General features: G+C 45.4%; 1 pseudogene; it reads left to right on the forward strand.

Annotated features, from left to right (window-relative positions):
- Nucleotides 1-15,836: 15,836 nt before the first annotated feature.
- Nucleotides 15,837-19,180, forward strand: LOC129702947 (uncharacterized; annotated as a pseudogene).
- The last annotated feature ends 237 nt before the right edge of the window (nt 19,181-19,417 follow it).

The raw sequence follows: 19,417 nt of genomic DNA on the forward strand, positions 1-19,417 counted from the left end.
TATACAAAACACCCACAGCAGCACCTTACGCAGCAGTAGGGCTGCACAGTGCATCTCCCTCGACAGAGGTGAGTACTTGGGGTCAATTCTGGGTTGACTCTGAAGAGGGGTTTGCTGAACAAACAACAAGTGTGCAGGGGGTGCAGGAAGGAGAAAGAAGGAGCTCGATGAGGAGGCAAAAACCCTGAGGCTCATAAATGCGACAACAGGAAAGACCTCCTACACTCAAAGACAGCACCCTTACGCACCCACCAGCAGAGCAAGACAATCAGAAGCTGGTGAAAGTTCAAAGGTCGGACATACAGGACAACGGACTTTTTTAGGCCATGGCCCAGACCGGCCTTCGTGGAAAATGCGCAAACCCCAAACCCAAACCCAGACACCGTCGCCTCAACCTCCTTGAAGACTACACAGGAAGGAGTAAACTTTCCACTGGTAACCATGGAGGTAGGTGGGTCTGGTCCCTTACAAATTATAGGAAGTGTGGATAATACACATATCGGTGGGAATCCAGGGATATACCATTGAATTTGTGCACAAAAATAGTAAGATTAAACGAGAACTTACCAGTTTGAAGTTTGATCTGTATTTCATGAGGAGTTACGATGAGGGATTACGTGAAGAACCCCGCCAGGACGCATGCATGTCATTCTTCAAAGCAGCGGTGTGAAATCACAGATAACTGTAATGACTAAACATAGTAAGATTAGAGAAGAGATACCAGTTAAGTATATGATCAGGGTGGGAGTGGAGGGCACGTAATCCCTCATCGTAACTCCTCATAAAATACAGATCAAACTTCAAACTGGTAAGTTTTCGTTTAATCTTACTATTTTACTTCAGAGTCACGTGAGTGACTACGTGAAGATTTTAAATCTCTGTGATTTCATGCTGTGGAAACAAGTCCATGCATCACGTCTGCCTTGACTGTGGGAGGAATAGTGTTAACATAATTTGGACATGATTCGTCATTGAAATCATAAAATTTATTAACACAAATTATAACCCCTTTTATGGGTTTAATTAATTTACAGAACTTAAAATTTTTCTGCAAATGTTCCAGATTTTATCACTGGTTTATTGTAAAATAACTGGAAAGTTCTTTCCCCTGACCATCCTGCTGCTTCGAGGACTTGGTCCATGGGCACATCCAGTTGTACTGCTGCCGATGTAGCTGCAGCCCTGGTGGAATGAGATTTTAAGACGTTAGTATCCACCCCAGCCTGTGTCAGCACCTGTTTCAGCCATCTCAAGATGGTTTTCTCTATGTATAATGACAGGTGTCTAACTATACATAGACGGTCATCTGAACGGTATGACCTGAATTGTATATTGAGGCCTGCTGATCCCTGTCTGTTCTGCTTTACCAGTTCGTAGATGTGGAACGTAATATCGTCAGGTGAGGAGGTCACGTTGTCTAGTCTGAGTTTATGCAGTGACTGAACCCTCTGTGCCGTGACCAGTGCCATTAACATGACTATTTTCAAAGTTAGTCTATGTAGGGACAGAGTTGATGCTGGAGACCAGTTCCTGAGCGTTTTCAGGACCATGCTTACAAATTTGGAAATACCTGTTTTTTGGGGATTTGTATTAAATATTCCCCTCATGAACTTTGTTACCAGAGGGTGAGTCCCTACAGTGTAATGCTCTGTCCCTTGCCATAGGTAAGTCGACAGGGCACTTCTAGCGCTGTTGATGGCACTGTAGCTGAGCCCCTCATCATAGTGGAGGCCTGCCAGATATTCCAGAACAGACGGAATGTTCATGTTTCTGTTGGTGATGTTGTTCTTATGACAGTACATTTCCCACTTCCTGATGTAGACCAGATATTGTTTTTTAGTTGATTGTCTCTGGGCCGCCGAGATCATGTTCGCTGTTCGGTCCGTTAGTCCCAGTTGTAAAAGTGGTGTTTTTAAACTCTACGAATTAACAGGTTCAAGCTTTTATGGCATGGATGGCTATCCCCTGTCACGGGATGTAGCAACAAGTCTGGTCTATGTGGGATGGTAATACACGGTTCTAATACCATGTTTTGCACCACTGGGAACCATGGTTGTGTAGGCCAATCGGGTACTACCAAAATACCAGACGCAGATTCTTGTTGTATTTTCCTTAATACCCGACTGATGAGGCAAAAAGGAGGGAATGTATAGATAAACAATTTCCCCCAATGCAGCGAAAATGCATCTGTTGCTGCTGCCCCAGGATCTGGTTCCCATGAAACATAGTTAGGTATCTGGTTGTTTAGTCTGGATGCGAATAGATCGATATCTGGTGTTCCATATTTTGCTGTAATATCAGAAAATACCATTTTGTTCAACATCCATTCGGTGTTTTCATTAAATTTGCATGACCTGGTGTCTGCCACTAAATTTAGTCTCCCTGGTAGGTAAGTGGCTGATATCCAAATATCTCTCTGGATGCACCATTGCCAAATTGAATTAGCGAGATTGTTACATGATATTGATTTGATACCACCCATGTAGTTGATGTATGCTACCACGGTGGTATTGTCTATTTGTAATCTAACATGCTGGTGATATGACCCAGTACAATATGACTTAAGGCCATGGAATGCACCCAACATTTCCAAGTAGTTTATGCCCAGTGTGAGTAAGAAAGATGCCTCCTGTGCTGTCCATCTACCTCCACAGCTGGTGGTGGTATTGGTGGCTCCCCACCCAAGTGCACTGGCATCAGTTTGTAGTACCATAGAAGGGTTACTGACAATGATTGAGTTGGAACAAAGCCAGATGTTGTCTATCCACCATTTTAGTTCCGTTTTGGCTTGGATTGGTAGTCTCATAGGTCTGTCAAAGTGACCTGCATTGATTTTGAGAGCTTGTATATTTGCTCTCTGTAAGTTTTGGTAATGTAGAGGTCCAAATTGTGTGGCTGGGAAAGCAGCCACCATTTTATCAATTACTCTTGCTACCAATCTGATGGATGGATTTCTGATGTCAATGAGGTTGTTGCAAGCCTCTATTAAATCTCTAGCCTTTCCCTTAGGTAGAGTCACCGTCATGTGAACTGAGTCAATGGTGAATCCCAAACAGTCCATAGTAGTGGACGGTGTTAGTTTAGATTTAACTGGATGGATGATAAATCCCAGTTTTTCAAATAACTGTTTTGTGGTTGTTACAGTTTGTATGGCCAATTCCAAAGTTATACCCACTATGAGTATGTCATCTAAATATGCCATAACCATGTGATTACGTTTCCGTAGAAACGCTAGGGCTGGTTTTAAGATTTTCGTAAACAGCCTGGGGGCTGATGATAGCCCATTTAGCAGTGCTTTATATTGCCAACATTGTCCGATCCAGTTGGATTTTAAGTAACATCTGTGGTCACCTCATATGGGTTCTGAATAGTAAGCATCTTTTAAATCGATGCTGGCCATGAAGAAACCTTTGGGAATTAAGTGTTTAGCAGTAACAAAGGTTTCCATTTTAAAGTGAATATATTGTACAAATGTATTCAATTTTGTCAGATCTATGATGATGCGACAACCACCATCTTTTTTGGTTTTGGTAAAAATATTGGACACAAATTCTAATGGTTCGTGTTGAGTTATCTCAATTACACCTTTTATGTAAAGCCGCTCCAGTTCAGCTTGTGCCTCTGATTTTTCTTTATCAGAGCGTACGAACACTTGGTTCGGTCTATGTTGAACTGGAGGGCTGCACTCGTGCATAAACTCTATTGTATATCCCTGGATACTGTTTAAGATGTAAGTATCGTTTGTTAGCATGCTCCATGCATTCAAAAATCTGTGTAGTCTCCCCCCAACACCCATGCTCTCCATATCTTTTAGGGAACCAGACCCACCTACCTCCATTGTTACCAGTGGTAGGTTTACTTCTTTTTGTAGTTCTTCCGCTGTTGTTGTGCTGGTGCCTGGTTTCTCGGGTTGGTTGGTGTTGGCATTGGGGTTCCCCGCATCTTCCAAGAAGGCCGGCCTAGGCCATGGCCTAAAAAAGACTCATGTTTATAAAACCGTGCCTTCGAGCTTTCACCAGTTCTGCTGGTGGGTGCGTAGGGTTGCTGTCTTTGGCTGTAGTGGGTTATTGTTGTTGTTCCTTTTATTAATCCCAAGGTTTTGGCTTCCTCATCGAGCTCTTTTACCTGCTTCGATAGGTTGCCACCGAACAAGAGAATTGGTGGTTTCGTGGCCCCAGGTTTGCACAGTCCCGCAAATTTTGGGTTCAGTGTGGGTTGTATGGCACTTTTCCTGATGTTATTTATTTCATGCTGGGTGTTACAGAATAGTGCCAGCGCATCTTGTTGGTCCTGGGACATATTCCTGTCGTCCACTGTACGGACAAACGCAGTTATCCCTGCGGTCAGTAATTTTAGCACTTTTTGTAATTTCACATCCATACTCCTGACCCCTGTTCCGATGCGTTTCCATATACAGCTGTTGATAATTGGAACATTCAGGGAAATGCAGTTGCCCGGTGCCAGATGTCTTCCTGTCGTGTCCAGTACAGCCTGCTCTTGTAACTGGTTTAGTGACATGTAGTCAATACTGGCAGCAAGTTTTGACTCCAGATTTTTCCCAGTCTGTTCCGGCTGTATAAAATTGGCCACCATGTCCAGCAAGTTCTCTTTTTTTCGCACCCCATGCATACTTATCTGTTCTTCTGCCCAGAACTGACCCGCAGTGCTCCTCTCCGGTGAGGTGGAAACTCTATGCAGCCCTTGAAAAGGTACTGCTGTGGGTTTGTCATAGGGCCCACAGTGACCCGACTCCATCTCCCGGAGTCTGTCACGTTGGAGCAAATGTTCCACACACCGCTCCATCCGGCTCCAGCGCTCTCGGTCGCTGGCCGCCTGCGGTGTTTCAAAGTTGGACTCCTCCGAGTCCACGACCTTGTTAGATTTGTATTTTGCCTTGCCGCCCGGCCGCGTGGATTTGGCCGGTGCGGCGGCCGCATCGGGCACAGCTGATCCCACTACGGGTGATCCAAGTGCCGTCGGCTGCTCTTGCTGGCTGCCCGCTACTCCGCGGTCCTCCCTCACCAGCTTTGTCACAGCCCTTGTCTTCCTTGTTTTCTCCATTACCCTGCCTGTAGTTTGGAAAGGAAACAAAAAAGACCGCAGAGTAAACCCTTACCTGCAATTAGCGGCTTTTAAACTGCCGCCGCAGAGGAACGTCCTTCCACCGCGTCTGATGTTTCGCAATGCATGTAGCGATATGACACGCATGCGTCCTGGCGGGGTTCTTCACGTAGTCACTCACGTGACTCCGAAGTAAAATAGCCCCAGTTCAGCATGTATCGAACCGAATGTTCGTACTTTCACGAAAAGAAAAATTGGAAGTACATGCGGAACTGGTGAGACTCCACGCTAAGGGGGTTATTGAACAAACCCAACACGATAAAAACAAAAAAGATAGTGGTTGTCGCATCATCATAGATTTGACCAAATTGAATTAATTTGTGCAGTATATTCATTTCAAAATGGAAACCTTTGTTACTGCCAAACAATTGATTTCCACAGGCTACTTCATGGCCAGCATCGACCTAAAAGATGCTTATTTTTCAGTGCCTATACGGACTGATCACAGACGTTATTTAAAATTCAACTGGATGGGGGAGCTCTGGCAGTATAGAGCTCTACCAAATGGTTTAACATCAGCCCCAGGCTGTTTTCAAAAATTTTGAAACCAGCCCTAGCGTTTCTTCGAAAACAAAAACATATGATCATGGCCGATGTAGATGACATATTGATTGTGGGCTAAACTTTGGAATTAGCCAAACTAGCTGTATCAGCCACCAAACAATTGTTTGAGAAACTGGGGTTTATCATCCATCCAGTTAAATCTAAACTAACGCCTTCCACCATAATGGATTATTTGGGGTTCACTATTGATTCAGTTCACATGTCGGTGACTTTACCAAAGGACAAGGCTACAGTCTTAACTGAGGCCTGCAACAACCTCATTGACATCAGTGAACCATCTATCAGATTGGTAGCAAGGGTGATTGGCAAAAAAGTGGCTGCTTTTCCAGCCACACAATTTGGACCTTTGTATTATCAAAATTTACAAAGGGCAAAAATACAAGCACTCAAAATTAATGCTGGTCATTTCGACAGACCAATGAAGCTACCAATCAAAGCAATTATGGAATTAAAATGGTGGAGTGATAACATTCGGCATTGTTCAAGCCTTATCATTATCAGCAACCCCTCAGTGGTACAATTCAGCTTTGGTGACAATGCCATCAGTTCAGTACACCTTGGATTTTAGCCGATCTTCTGCCAATATATTAAAGGCCGATTGAATAAATTCCCAAGAAGTTTGCTGTGAAAGTTCACTGACAACACTGTCATTCCATTGTAAACCTTCATTTCAGAATAGACTGGCATACCTTCACCAGGCAACAAGCATAAAACCTGACAGTTTGTGGGTCTGTTTGCTATGCTTATCTCTTCTCTCCACATCCCTGCAGCGATGACAGAGGCAGACTGAACTCTCAAAGGTCTAAACTGTACAAGTGGCAGACTTTGGCAGTGCATCAATGATGGAGTAAGTTCCACATTTGACAGTAATCATGCAATGACTGTCACCAATTGAATTTCATCACGGTCATCTAGTCTCTGGCATGGACAGTGGCTAAAGCCGCAGAGACCTCAGCTGTTCAATTGTGCGGACATTCCTTTACCTTGAAATTTATCATCTCCGTTATAACGATTCTGTGGCTGGTTTCCATTTCCACATGGTTTTGATTGCACGCTTACATTGGTACTTTTATTCTTCAGCCTACCTTCTTTGCGGCCTTTACTCTCGTCAACATCTGTGATCAGGCTCATTTTCTCCCCCAGTAGTTTCCAGTCATGTAATGCCACAGCTACTGTATTTCTTGATATGAGACGGAAAATCAAGGCGACAAGTGGTGAAGCTGCAGCACATTATTAAAATGTGAAGGAGGACAGTAAAGGGGAATGAAAAATGCTTACAGTAATAGTAAATGCAAAACTCAAGTTATTAATCCAATTTGCAATATAGTGATAGACATGGAAATAATACTCGCTGCAGGGACTGCATATCAAATTTTAAACATTACCGTGTCAAGTCCCAGTAATACAAACATAAATTTTGTGGTTAAACTTTATCAAGCACTATATTAAATTTATCAATATTGCTGCTCTTTTTCCCTTTTTTCCCTTCCCTGATCAAACTTTTCATTAATGTTAGCCCACTGGATATCGCTGTTTCTCAGCTCTGAAGTAACTTGAAATGCCATTCAGTGCCAAAGGCATAATGCAAATGCAAGTTGCTACGAAGTCAATTAAACTTATTTTTCTGGTACAACTATGGGAATATTCCAGAAGTTTGCTGCTTTTCCCTTGAAATATATTTCGTTTCATGGTGAGGAAATATTGTGGTCTGCAGAGACGCTCCGGAAAGTCCAAGAGTTGGTCGCCAGGAGATGCGAGCAGAAAATGTTGGTGTTACATTTCCTGAGCTGGTGCTCACTTGTGTAAGAGTGAGTGACAGAGTGTCATCAGACAATGACATTTCCCCAACCAGCCCTGAAGGCAAAGAAGTAGCTTGGAAAATAATTAGGAAATAGCAGCGGAACCATAGTGATTCAATGAGGTGCCAAGCTGTGCAGAATGATTGAAGAAATGAATTGTTGTACGGCAAGCTGCTTTTATTTAGTTTAATTTGGAGATACAGCGCAGAAACGGGCCCACCAGCCCACTGAGTTCACTCTGACCCGCGATCCCCGTACACTAGCTCTATCCTACGCACACTCAGGACAATTTATACATTTTACCGAGGCCAATTATCCTCCAAACCGGTACCTGTTTGGAGTGTAGAAAGAAACCGGAGCACCCAGGGAAAACCCACACTGTCACGGGGACAGCGTGCAAACTCCGGACAGGCAGCATCCATAGTCAGGATCGAACCTGCGTCAATGGCACTGAAGGGCAGCAACTCTACCGCTGTGCCACCGTGCCACTCCGGGCTTTCTTTGGGCTTGTCCTAGGTAAACCCACTGACTCTCCTGCTGTCCAGAGTATTTATAGAGGAATTTTAAGGATATGAATTTGTTTCTCTCTGCCTTTATCGTGTCATAAGGAATAGAAATAGAGTTAGACCATTCAGTCTGTTCCACCATTCAATCATGGCTGATCTATCTCTCCCTCCTAACTCCCTCATTCTCCTGCCTTCTCCCCATAACATCCGTACTAATCACAAATCTATCCATCTCTACCGTAAAAATATCCACTGACTTGTCCAACTCTCAGTGCTGAGCTACTGTTCACCTCTTTGATGACCCTCACACTATCCGATTCCGATTCCGATTCAGATTCAATTTTAATTGTCATTGTCAGTGTACAGTACAGAGACAACGAAATGCATTTAGCATCTCCCTTGAAGAGCGACATAGCAAACGATTTGAATAAAAAAATAATAAGTGTCCGGGGGGGGGGGGGGGGGGGGGGGGGGGAGGGGGGGGGTGGTGATTGGCAGTCACCGAGGTACGTTGTTGAGTAGAGTGACAGCCGCCGGAAAGAAGCTGTTCCTCGACCTGCTGGTTCGGCAACTGAGAGACCTGTAGCGCCTCTCAGATGGTACGAGGGTAAACAGTTCATGGTTGGGGTGAGAGCAGTCCTTGGCGATGCTGAGCGCCCTCCGCAGACAGCGCTTGCTTTGGACAGACTCAATGGAGGGGAGCGTGGAACCGGTGTTGCGTTGGGCAATTTTCACCACCCTCTGCAATGCCTGCCGGTCGGAGACAGAGCAGTTGCCATACCATACTGTGATGCAGTTGGTAAGGATGCTCTCGATGGTGCAGCGGTAGAAGTTCACCAGGATCTGAGGAGACAGATGGACCTTCTTCAGTCTCCTCAGGAAGAAGAGACGCTGATGAGCCTTCTTTGATCGGTCTTTGCTGGCTTTACCTTGCACTAAACGTTATTCCCTTATCATGTGTTTATACATTGTAAATGGATCGATTGTAATCATGTATTGTCTTTCTGCTGACTGGTTAGCACGCAACAAAAAAGTGTTTCACTGTACCTCGGTACACGTGACAATAAACTAAACTAAACTAAACTAAAATCACTGTACTCAATGGGTGAAATCTTCTCATACTCCCCACGTTAAAGTTTTCCCCCTCCCTCCAACAGGAATTGAGTGAAACTCCTCTCACTGATCTCAGTGAATCCTGTTGCTCCAATGCTCATTGACCATGTTCTGACCCAGACTCATCTTATGTCCAGAACAAGGGGTCACAGTTTAAGGATAAGGGGGAAGTCTTTTAGGACCAAGATGAGAAAAACATTTTCCCACAGAGAGTGGTGAATCTGTGGAATTCTCTGCCACAGAAGGTAGTTGAGGCCCGTTCATTGGCTATATTTAAGAGGGAGCTAGATGTGGCCCTTGTGGCTAAAGGGATCTGGGGGTATGGAGACAAGGCAGTTGGATGATCAGCCATGATCATATTGAATGGTGGTGCAGGCTCGAAGGGCCGAATGGCCTACTCCTGCACCTATTTTCTATGTTGCTATGTTACTATTTGGCACCTTTTGTTTCTACCACCTGTAGCCTTTGATACCATCACCACTCATCTACTAAACACCCCTCCTCACCTGCATCTGTATATCACATGCCAGCTTTTTGTCCCTCCCCTTACCCTCACCATCTCTTCACCAGCTTTCTCCCTTTGGAAGAATGGTCCTGACCCTACACATTGTCCGTCCAGTTCCCTCCACAAACGCTGCCTGTCTGGCTGAATTTCTCCAGCATTTTTCTCTTGCTCAAGATATTGAATCAAGTTTATGTTCTGTGAATACAACTTGCCGTAATGCCGAGACGGTTTTGCATCTCGGACTAACTTCAACTAACGCCACCCACTTCACAATCCTTTGGAGTCGAAAATAAAAAAAACATATGATCTATCTCCCTGCTAACTCCATTCTCCTGCCTTCTCGCAATAACCCCCGATGCCCATCCTAATCAAGAATCTATCTATCCTTGCCCTAAAAATATCCACTAACTTGGCCTCCACAGCCATCTGTTGCACAGAATTCCACAAATTCAACCACTTCTGACTAAATAAATTCCTCCTCATTTCCTTTCTAAAGGAAAGTCTTTTAATTCTGAGGCGATGAGCTCTGGCCCTAGACTCTTCCACTAGCGGAAACATCCTCTCCACATCTACTCTGTCCAGGCCTTTCACTATTCAACAATGCGTTTGTACAGCACCTCACTAACCATACCAGATCTTAAAACCCAGTGCTCGAGAACACATATGCAAGAGCAGAGATCTATAACACCCCCAATTTGGACAAACGGGCAGTGCCTTTGAGTTTGCAGTCGATATTAATCCATGTGCTGGAACTCAACGGGTTAGGCAGCATCTGAGGAGAGAATGGAGAGGTGACATTTTGGATCAGGATCCTTTTTCAGTAGGGTGGCACAGTGGAACAGCAGTAGAGCTGCTGCCTTACAGCGCCAGAGACCCAGGTTTGATCCTGACTACAGGTGCTATATGTACGGAGTTTATACTCCCACACTGCAAATACGTAGAGGTGTGGAGGTTAATTGGCTTCTGTAGATTGTAAATTGTCACTTGTGTGTAGGTTAGTCGTGTGTACGGGGTGATCGCTGCTCGGGTGAGCTCGGTGGGCCGAAGGGCCTGTTTCCATGCTGTATCTCTAAAGTCTAAAAGGCTGATTGACCCACGTCCAGAATCAGTGTGATGAAGAGTCCCGATCTGATATGTCAACAGTCTATTCCCTCCACAGGTTCTGCCTCACCTACTGAGTTCCTCTAGTACTTTGTGTTTTGCCCAAGAGTCCAGTAATGTTGTTTCTTGTGTCACTATATTAGTCCATGCCCTTGCCAAAACCAACTGCGGGGGATTGCAAAAGTTTAAAGACATCTCAAGGGTCATTCCATGGTTTGTTTTCTCTCTCCAGAAGTATTACGAGTATCAAGGTTACCAGTGGGGTTCATGAGGTGTAATGAGTGACCAAAGATGTTGCTGGCTTGGGCCCAGCCTCCACCACTGAAGATATTTAGCCTTGTAGTTCAGAAGGAATGGGAATTATTCATTGTTGTACAGTATGATAAATTAATTAAGTGTCTAATTTTAATCCCAAACACTTTTAATTTGATCATTATGAATAAAGAAAGGAATTTCATGAACTGACATTATTGCTTCTCTCTCGTGTGACAAATGTAGTGCATTTGTACAATTTTAACTTAGCAGTGATCCCTTAATCCTTCATTGTCAGAGTGAGGCTTTCTTGGTTTCTTGGTTCCTTGGTTTCTTGGTCCTCCAAAATATTCCAAATGGAATTTAAACTGGAGGTGGTGAAGGGAGGGCTTAAGCCAGAAAGGGTTATTGGGAAGAAAGAGCTACTTTAAATTTAGTTGCATCTGGTTGGGTAACTATAGTTGGGTGGAGATTATTCCATGCTTTAATTCTGCAGGGGAAGAATGAATTGCTGTACACATCTGTCTTTGTAGCTGGGATCACAAATTGGATCGAATGCCCTCGTCTGCTCCTAATTGGTTTGGGTTTGGCATAGGTCTTGTAATCTATGTCGAGCTGACCATTTAACATTTTGTAAAAACAGGTCAAACGGTGAGCTTCACATCTGTCTTGGAGAGGGTTCTACCCCAGAGAATTCAGAAGTTTGGTGACACTCGCTTCTCTCTCATGGGTGTTAGTAACAAATCGAGCTGCCTGTCTATGGACACGTTCAATGGAAGAAATGTTTTTATTTGTGTATGGGTCCCATGCTGCAACTGCGTAGTCCAAATGAGGTCTAAGGAGGGTGAAGTTGGAAAAAAAAATGGCGGATGATTCAAATTAACAACGATCCCTTACCGCAAATCGGCTTCAACTGCTACAATTCCCGACATAACGGTTTATTTCCATCCCGGACAAGGTCTTGACCTACCACCTGGCGTGGGACCACTGGAGGGTCGATCCGGTTGCGGTGGTCTGTGGTGATTTTTGGCCGTTTTCGGCCCCCTCCTCTTCATCATCTACATCCTCCTCCTTGGTCAGCTACTCCGCCACTTCAACCTGGACTTCCACTGTTACGCCGATGACACCCAGATCTACCTCGGCACCAAATCCCCCCACAACCCCCCCCTCCCATATCAACTCCTGTTTGTCAGCTATAAAAACCTGGATGCTACATAACTTCCTCAAACTCAACAGCGACAAGACAGAATTCCTCCTCATAGGTTCCAAAGTCACACTAAGCAAAATCAATAACCCCACTCTCACCATCGACGGCACCACTGTCTCCCCATCTCCCAAGGCCCGCAACCTTGGCGTGATCTTTGATTCCACCCTCTCCCTTGAGCCTCACATCCGCCATGTCATTAAAACCTCCTTCTTTCATCTCCGCAACATCGCCAAACTCAGACCCTCTCTCACACCTTCCGCTGCTGAAAGACTCATCCATGCCTTCATCTCCTCCCGACTGGACTATTGCAACTCACTTCTCCTTGGCATCAGCTCCACCTACATCAACCGACTCCAACTGGTCTAGAACGCAGCCGCCCGACTCATCACCCACACCAAATCCTGGCATCACATCACTCCAGTCCTCAAACAACTTCACTGGCTTCCCATCTCCCACCGGATCACCTACAAAATCCTGACCCTCACCTACAAAGCCCTCCACCATCTGCCCCCCCCCCCCCCCCCATATCTCACTGACCTCCTCTCCCCCTACCAACCCTCACGGTCCCTCAGATCCACATCAGCCAGTCTCCTCTCCATCCACAAGTCCAACCTCCGCAGTTTTGGGGACAGAGCCTTCTCCAGGGCAGCTCCCAGGCTCTGGAACTCCCTCCCCCAATTGATCCGCAATTCCGTGTCCCTCACCATCTTCCAGTCCCGCCTCAAGACCCATCTCTTCACCTCTGCCTATCCTTAGCCCCACATCCCCCTCCCTTTTCATCTGTGCATTAATTGCCTCATATTGTGTTTTGAATTGTATTCTGTCTTTACTTTGTGTACTAGTCATGTCTCTATTATTTATTTCATTCCCCTTACATGTTTTTCCTCTACCTGCTAAATTTTTGGAAGGTGTCCTTGAGACTCTTGAAAGGCGCCCATAAATAAAATTTATTATTATTATTATGAAGTGAGGCTAAATGCAAATTGGAGGAACAGCATCTCATATTTTGCTTGGGCAACTTACAGCCCAGTGGTATGATTATTGATTTCTCAAGAAACATAGAAACATAGAAAATAGGTGCAGGAGTAGGCCATTCGGCCCTTCGAGCCTGCACCACCATTCAATACGATCATGGCTGATCATCCAACTCAGTATCCTGTACCCGCCTTCTCTCCATATCCCCTGATCCCTTTAGCCACAAGGGCCACATCTATCGCCCTCTTAAATATAGCCAATGAACTGGCCTCAACTACCTCCTGTGGCAGAGAATTCCACAGATTCACCACTCTGTGTAAAAAAAATATTTTCTCATCTCGGTCCTAAAAGACTTCCCCCTTATCCTTAAACTGTGACCCCTTGTTCTGGACTTCCCCAACATCGGGAATAATCTTCCTGCATCTAGCCTGTCAAACCCCTTAAGAATTTTGTAAGTTTCTATACGATCCCCCCTCAATCTCCTAAATTCTAACTTCAGGTAACCCCAGCATTCCCTCTCTCTCTATTCCTCCCCCACCCAAGTCGCACCAGCTTCTCGTTGTCACCCAACAAACAGCTAACAATGGCCTGTTTCCTTTATCATCGTTACTTTTTTGCATATCTTTCATTCATTGTTCTTTATCTCTCTACATAATTGACTATATATTTTGATTTCCCTTATCCCTAACTAGTCTGAAGAAAGGTCTCGATCTGAAACGTCACCCATTCCTTCTCTCCAGCCATGCTGCCTGTCCCACTGAGTTACTCCAATATTTTGTGTGTATCTTCCCCTTAATTCAACTGTTATGCTTTGCACTCTGAAATTCTCCGAGTCTTGGCCCAACACAAAGTGAATTTAATAGCCTGCACAGCTCCCCAGGTCAAAGTCGTGATCACTTTCAATAGCCAATAGACAATCACTCTCAGAGTCTTTACCTCAGTAGTTTGTAGCCTGTCTCCGAGGAAGAGACTTAGCTGTGGTGCTGGGCTCGCCACAGCAGACACATAGAATGCAATCGAAAACATGTGGACATCTGAAATTATAACAGAACATGCTGCAAATGTTTAGCAGATTAGACAGCATTTGTGAAAAGAGTAACCAGGTTAACATTTCAGGTCTGAACTCCTTATCTGAATGCGTAGAAAGGAGTTGTAGATGCTGGTATATACCAAAGTTATAAGAGTGTTTGGCAGTCTGAAGAAGGGTCGCAACCCAAAACGTCATCCATTCATTTTCACCAGAGATGCTGCCTGACACCTGAGTTACTCCAGCACTTTGCATCTACCTTGTCTGAATGTTATTTTGAAGAGTTTAGGATCTGAAATATTGACTCTCTTTCTCCTTCCACAGCTACTATTACCAGAATTTTCAGTTATTATTTTTTGAATTCCAGCATCTGGAGTTACTTTGATCTTATAGACAAATCCTTGCTTCTTTCCTTCCATGAGTGTTACCATAGATAAATAAGCCCAAAGCCTCCAAGTGGTGCAACTAGTCTCTCGGAACAGTTCTCCGGAGAAGGTTCGAGTCAGATGGCCTCAGGCCTGCAAGACAGCAATCTGTAGCAATGTTACAACATTTTGAGATTTAAAAAATCAAGTCTGCAATTTATCCCATCAGATAAAGCATAACAATAAGTTTAATTTGACACCTAATTCACTTTCATATCTCAAGTAATAAAAAAGTTATGGCCATTTTCATACTCGGAAATTAGCATCTTGTTCCCTATTGATTTTCTATGGACATAACAAAAAAGCTGTGATTGACTGTGAGGACAGTCAAAAGCCCATAACCTTCTTAAAAATTAAGAGAACTGAATGAAATTTTCAGTTATCATAGATTGAACAATTCTGAAACAAATATAAAATAATCTTACTTGGAGGACCTGAAATTAAAGTATATAATTAGTCAGTTACCCAATTGTAGCTAATTTCTAACTTCAATTACTAGATCTAAACATCTATCCATTTCTTAATAAATGATTAACATTTTTAAATAGCCTAAGTGTCCAAATAATATTCACAAATAATTCACAATAAAACATGATTTTTAAATCTCATTTACATCAATTTATAGGCCAAATGGAAGGAATTTAGTGTTCAATTGCTGTAAATTAAAGTCAATTAAAATCGGCTTTCTAGTGGGTTCCTGTGGAACGCGCTGGTTTAGAACGTTCACATTGCGCTGGATTTGTGCCATCAAATGCCCAGAAAAATACTGCGGGATATAAAGAGCCCAAAATGAACTATTCGCTATAGAAAACTTTATATACAGGGTTCTTAAGAAGCCCCTTTTAATGTAAAAATAAGGTACATACCTTTAATTGTTTGCTTTATAAAACCCTTGGGCTGCGAGAGGTTGCGGGTTGAGAGAGTGATTTTTAAACTACTATAACTATTATACAAGGCCATAAAAACTAATAATACCTTTTGCGACGGGGTCTTTCAGCGATTTTACGTTAATGATTTACTAGGCTGAACATTTTTGATTGCAACAGCCTAGTAAAAATCGTGTTTTAAACCTGCCCCCTCTAAACAGCACCAAAACCACGCACATGGGGCTGGGACAGATTCTCAATGACGATTCAGGTAGGTTTTGTTACATACCTACAATCTGGCATCAGTTCGACGAGGACGTCGACAAGGTGCTAGAAGTAGCTGTGAAGGGAGACGTGGACCGAAGGTTGAGGACGATGACAACAATCATCATCAGCCTAGCAGTGGAAAAGTTTGGAGAAGTGGTGGAAGAAGCCGGCCAGAACACCTTTCACCATGAACCAACGAGCAACAAAGATCCACAAGATCCGGCAGGAGCTGAAGCCCCTCAAGAAGCAGTATCAAGAGGCCAGCGAAGAGCAACGTCCCCCCTTGGCTGAGCTGCGAACCACCTTGAGGAAGAAGCTGATGACCCTCCGTAGAGCCGAGTGGCACCGAAGACCCCGGAAGGAAAGAGCCAGGAAGCGAGCATCGTTCATAGCCAACCCCTTCGGCTTCACAAAACAACTACTCGGGCAGAAGCGCAGTGGGAGTTTGGCTTGCTCTAAGGAGGAGATCTACCAGCACATCCAGATGCCCTACAGTGACCCCGTCAGGCAGCAGGAGCTGGGCCAGTGCAACATCCTGATAAAACCACCTCCACCCTGCAAGGAGTTTGATAGTAGAGAGCCACTCCTGAAAGAGGTCCAGGACGTTGTGAAGAGAGCAAGAGCTGGCTCAGCCCCTGGCCCGAGCAGAGTGTCCTACAGGGTCTACAAGAACTGCCCCTTGTTGCTGAAACGGCTGTGGAAGATCCTGAAAGTCATCTGGAGGAGAGGAAAAGTAGCGCAGCAGTGGCGATTCGCTGAAGGAGTCTGGATCCCAAAGGAGGGAGATTCCAAGAAGATCCATCAGTTCAGAATCATCTCTTTGCTAAGCGTTGAAGGCAAGATTTTCTTCAGCATAGTGGAGAGGCGGCTGACCAACTTCCTCTCCAGCAATGGCTACATCGACAGCTCAGTGCAAAAGGGAGGTGGTTTCAGGAGTGGCTCTCTACTATCAAACTCCTTGCAGGGTGGAGGTGGTTTTATCAGGATGTTGCACTGGCCCAGCTCCTGCTGCCTGATGGGGTCACTGTAGGGCATCTGGAGTGCCGGGGTGTCTAGAACACACGGGAGTGGTGACCCAGCTCATCAGAGAAGCCAGAGAGAACAAGGGAGACCTGACAGTGCTCTGGCTTGACCTGGCCAACGCTTACGGCTCCATCCCACACAAGCTGATCCAGACAGTCATGGCCATGCATCATGTGCCGGGCCAAGTGGCAGATCTCATCCTGGACTATTACAACCAGTTCAGCATGAGAGTCTCATCTCAGTAACATCAGAGTGGCACAGACTGGAGGTTGGGATCATCACAGGCTGTACCATCTCTGTGATCCTTTTTGCCTTGGCGATGAACATGATCGTCAAGTCTGCTGAGCCAGAGTGCCGGGGCCCTTGGACCAAGTCAGGAATGCGCCAACCACCAATCAGAGCCTTCATGGACGACCTGACTCTCACCACTGAGTCAGTGCAAGGAGGCAGGTGGATCCTGCAGGGGTTGGAGAAACTGATTGGATGGGCAAGGATGAGGTTTAAGCCAGGAATATCAAGGTCACTGGTGCTGAAGAAGGGCAAAGTCATGGACAGGTTCTGCTTCAGCATCGAAGGAACACCAATCCCAACTGTCTCCGAAAGGCCAGTGAAGAGTCTTGGCAAGGTGTGCTGCAAGTAGAGTCCCGGATATGCCACAGAGTCCTGGTGGGAGCAGTGACTCGGGGAAGAACAGGCCTGGGAATCTTCCCATCTCCCCAGTTTGACAAGGCCAAAGGGAAGGAGAGGCGCAGGCTGGTCCAGGATGAAGTGAGGGCAGTGGTGGAGGAGGAGAGGTCTACCAGAGTAGTTGGATTGAGGCAGCAGGGAGCCTGGACAAGGTGGGAGCAGGCCATGGACCGAAAAGTCACATGGACTGAGCTCTGGCAGGCTGAACCACAACGCATCAAGTTCCTGGTCCAGGCAGTGTATGATGTCCTGACCAGCCCATCGAACCTCTTCATCTGGGGCAAAGCGGAATCTCCAGCTTGCCCGCAATGCTCAGGCAAGGGGACGTTGGAACACATCCTGAGCTGTTGCCCAAAGGCTCTTGGGCAGGGCCGGTACACATGGCGTCACGACCAGGTTCTCAAACCCATTGCAGAAGCCATCAGCATGGGAATCAGCAGCTGCAGACGAGCACGCCCGAACACACAGATGATCACCTTCGTGAAGGCCGGAGTGCAGCTGCCAAGAACCACAGCAGCCAGGAATCCGGCAGGAATCCTGGCGACTGCGCAGGACCGGCAGCTTTCTGTAGACCTGGTGAAACAGCTGTAGTTCCCACAGCACATTGCCACGACCACCCTGAGGCCAGATATCCTCCTGGTCTCAGAGGCGGCCAAAAACAATGTTTTGTTGGAACTGACAGTGCTGTGGGAGGATCGTCTGGAGGAGGCCCACGAGAGGAAGATGGCCAAATATGAAGAACTGGTCATAGACTGCCGCAAGCAGGGCTGGAAGGCAAGGTGTATGCCCATTGAGGTTGGCTGCAGAGGTTTTGCAGGGCAATCGCTCTACAAAGCCTTGAGTGCACTGGGCATTAACAGAGTGGCAAGGAGAAGGGCCATCAAGAACACCACAGAGGCAGCGGAGAAGGCCTCGAGATGGCTCAGGATCAGGAGAGGAGGTCCATGGGGAGGACCGAATGCCACCTGAACACGTCATGGTCTGATCAACCATGGCTGGGTCGCCTCAGTGAGGGTGTCTGATGTTGAAAGACCCGAAACACCCAATGACCCCAGGTTACATCACTGATGATGTGTTCAGGAGCATCTATCGATGTATTTGTATCAACCACTTTTGACAGATGTCACTCTCCAGTTTTTTTTTAACTCCTTTCAAATCTGGTGAACGTAGAAACAAATCTGTGCTTTTAGCCAAAGAATCTAGCATTGCTGGCAATGTACTTTCAAGTGATAATGTACTGAAGCTACTTGTGTGTGTGGTGACACAGATAGCAGCTTAGGAAGGTCCACTTGGGATTCATTTTGGAGTGAGCTGAGCAGCATCCAGACCTTTGAATCATGCTCAGAATATTCTCAAACCTCACAATATTTTATTTTTGTGACAGAGAGGCGCCAACATTAATTCAAATCAATCTCGTTGAAAACCTCCCCAGAAATGATTTTTGGACATTGCACTGCTATTGAGCGAGTTAAATGCCAAAAACACAGTGATGCCCTTAATTCTGTTCAGACACAAACCTCTTTCACCAAAATGTTCATCCTTATTAGTAACTGACATTAACTCACTTAGAGATCCATGCAGAATGGGTTAGTGCCTTATTAATGTAAGTTTCATCTGCACAATGCTATATTTTTCAGTGCTGTGCCGATATATTTTTAGGCCTATAATGATCGTAAGCTGATAGAAATTTTTGAAGGATAGCGACAGGGAGACCGTGTGTTCAGTGCTGTTGGCACAATGGAGAATATAAATCACCAAATTTGAAGATTATTGTGCGATTAAAAATATATATATGATATGCTTGCCTTCAGGTCGGTGGGAGTTCCCCCCGCCACGGGTACCATGTAATCCCGTGCTACCTGCTCCATGGTCGGATAGTCAGCGACTAAACCGTCTCCCCCACCTGGTTTGCCAGGTGAGGAGGGGGCTGTGGACTGCCAGCAGGACAAAAAACAAGACCTGCTAAAGGGCGAATGAGC

Source organism: Leucoraja erinacea, chromosome 1 (assembly GCF_028641065.1).
Source record: "Leucoraja erinacea ecotype New England chromosome 1, Leri_hhj_1, whole genome shotgun sequence".
Lineage (NCBI taxonomy): Eukaryota > Metazoa > Chordata > Chondrichthyes > Rajiformes > Rajidae > Leucoraja > Leucoraja erinaceus.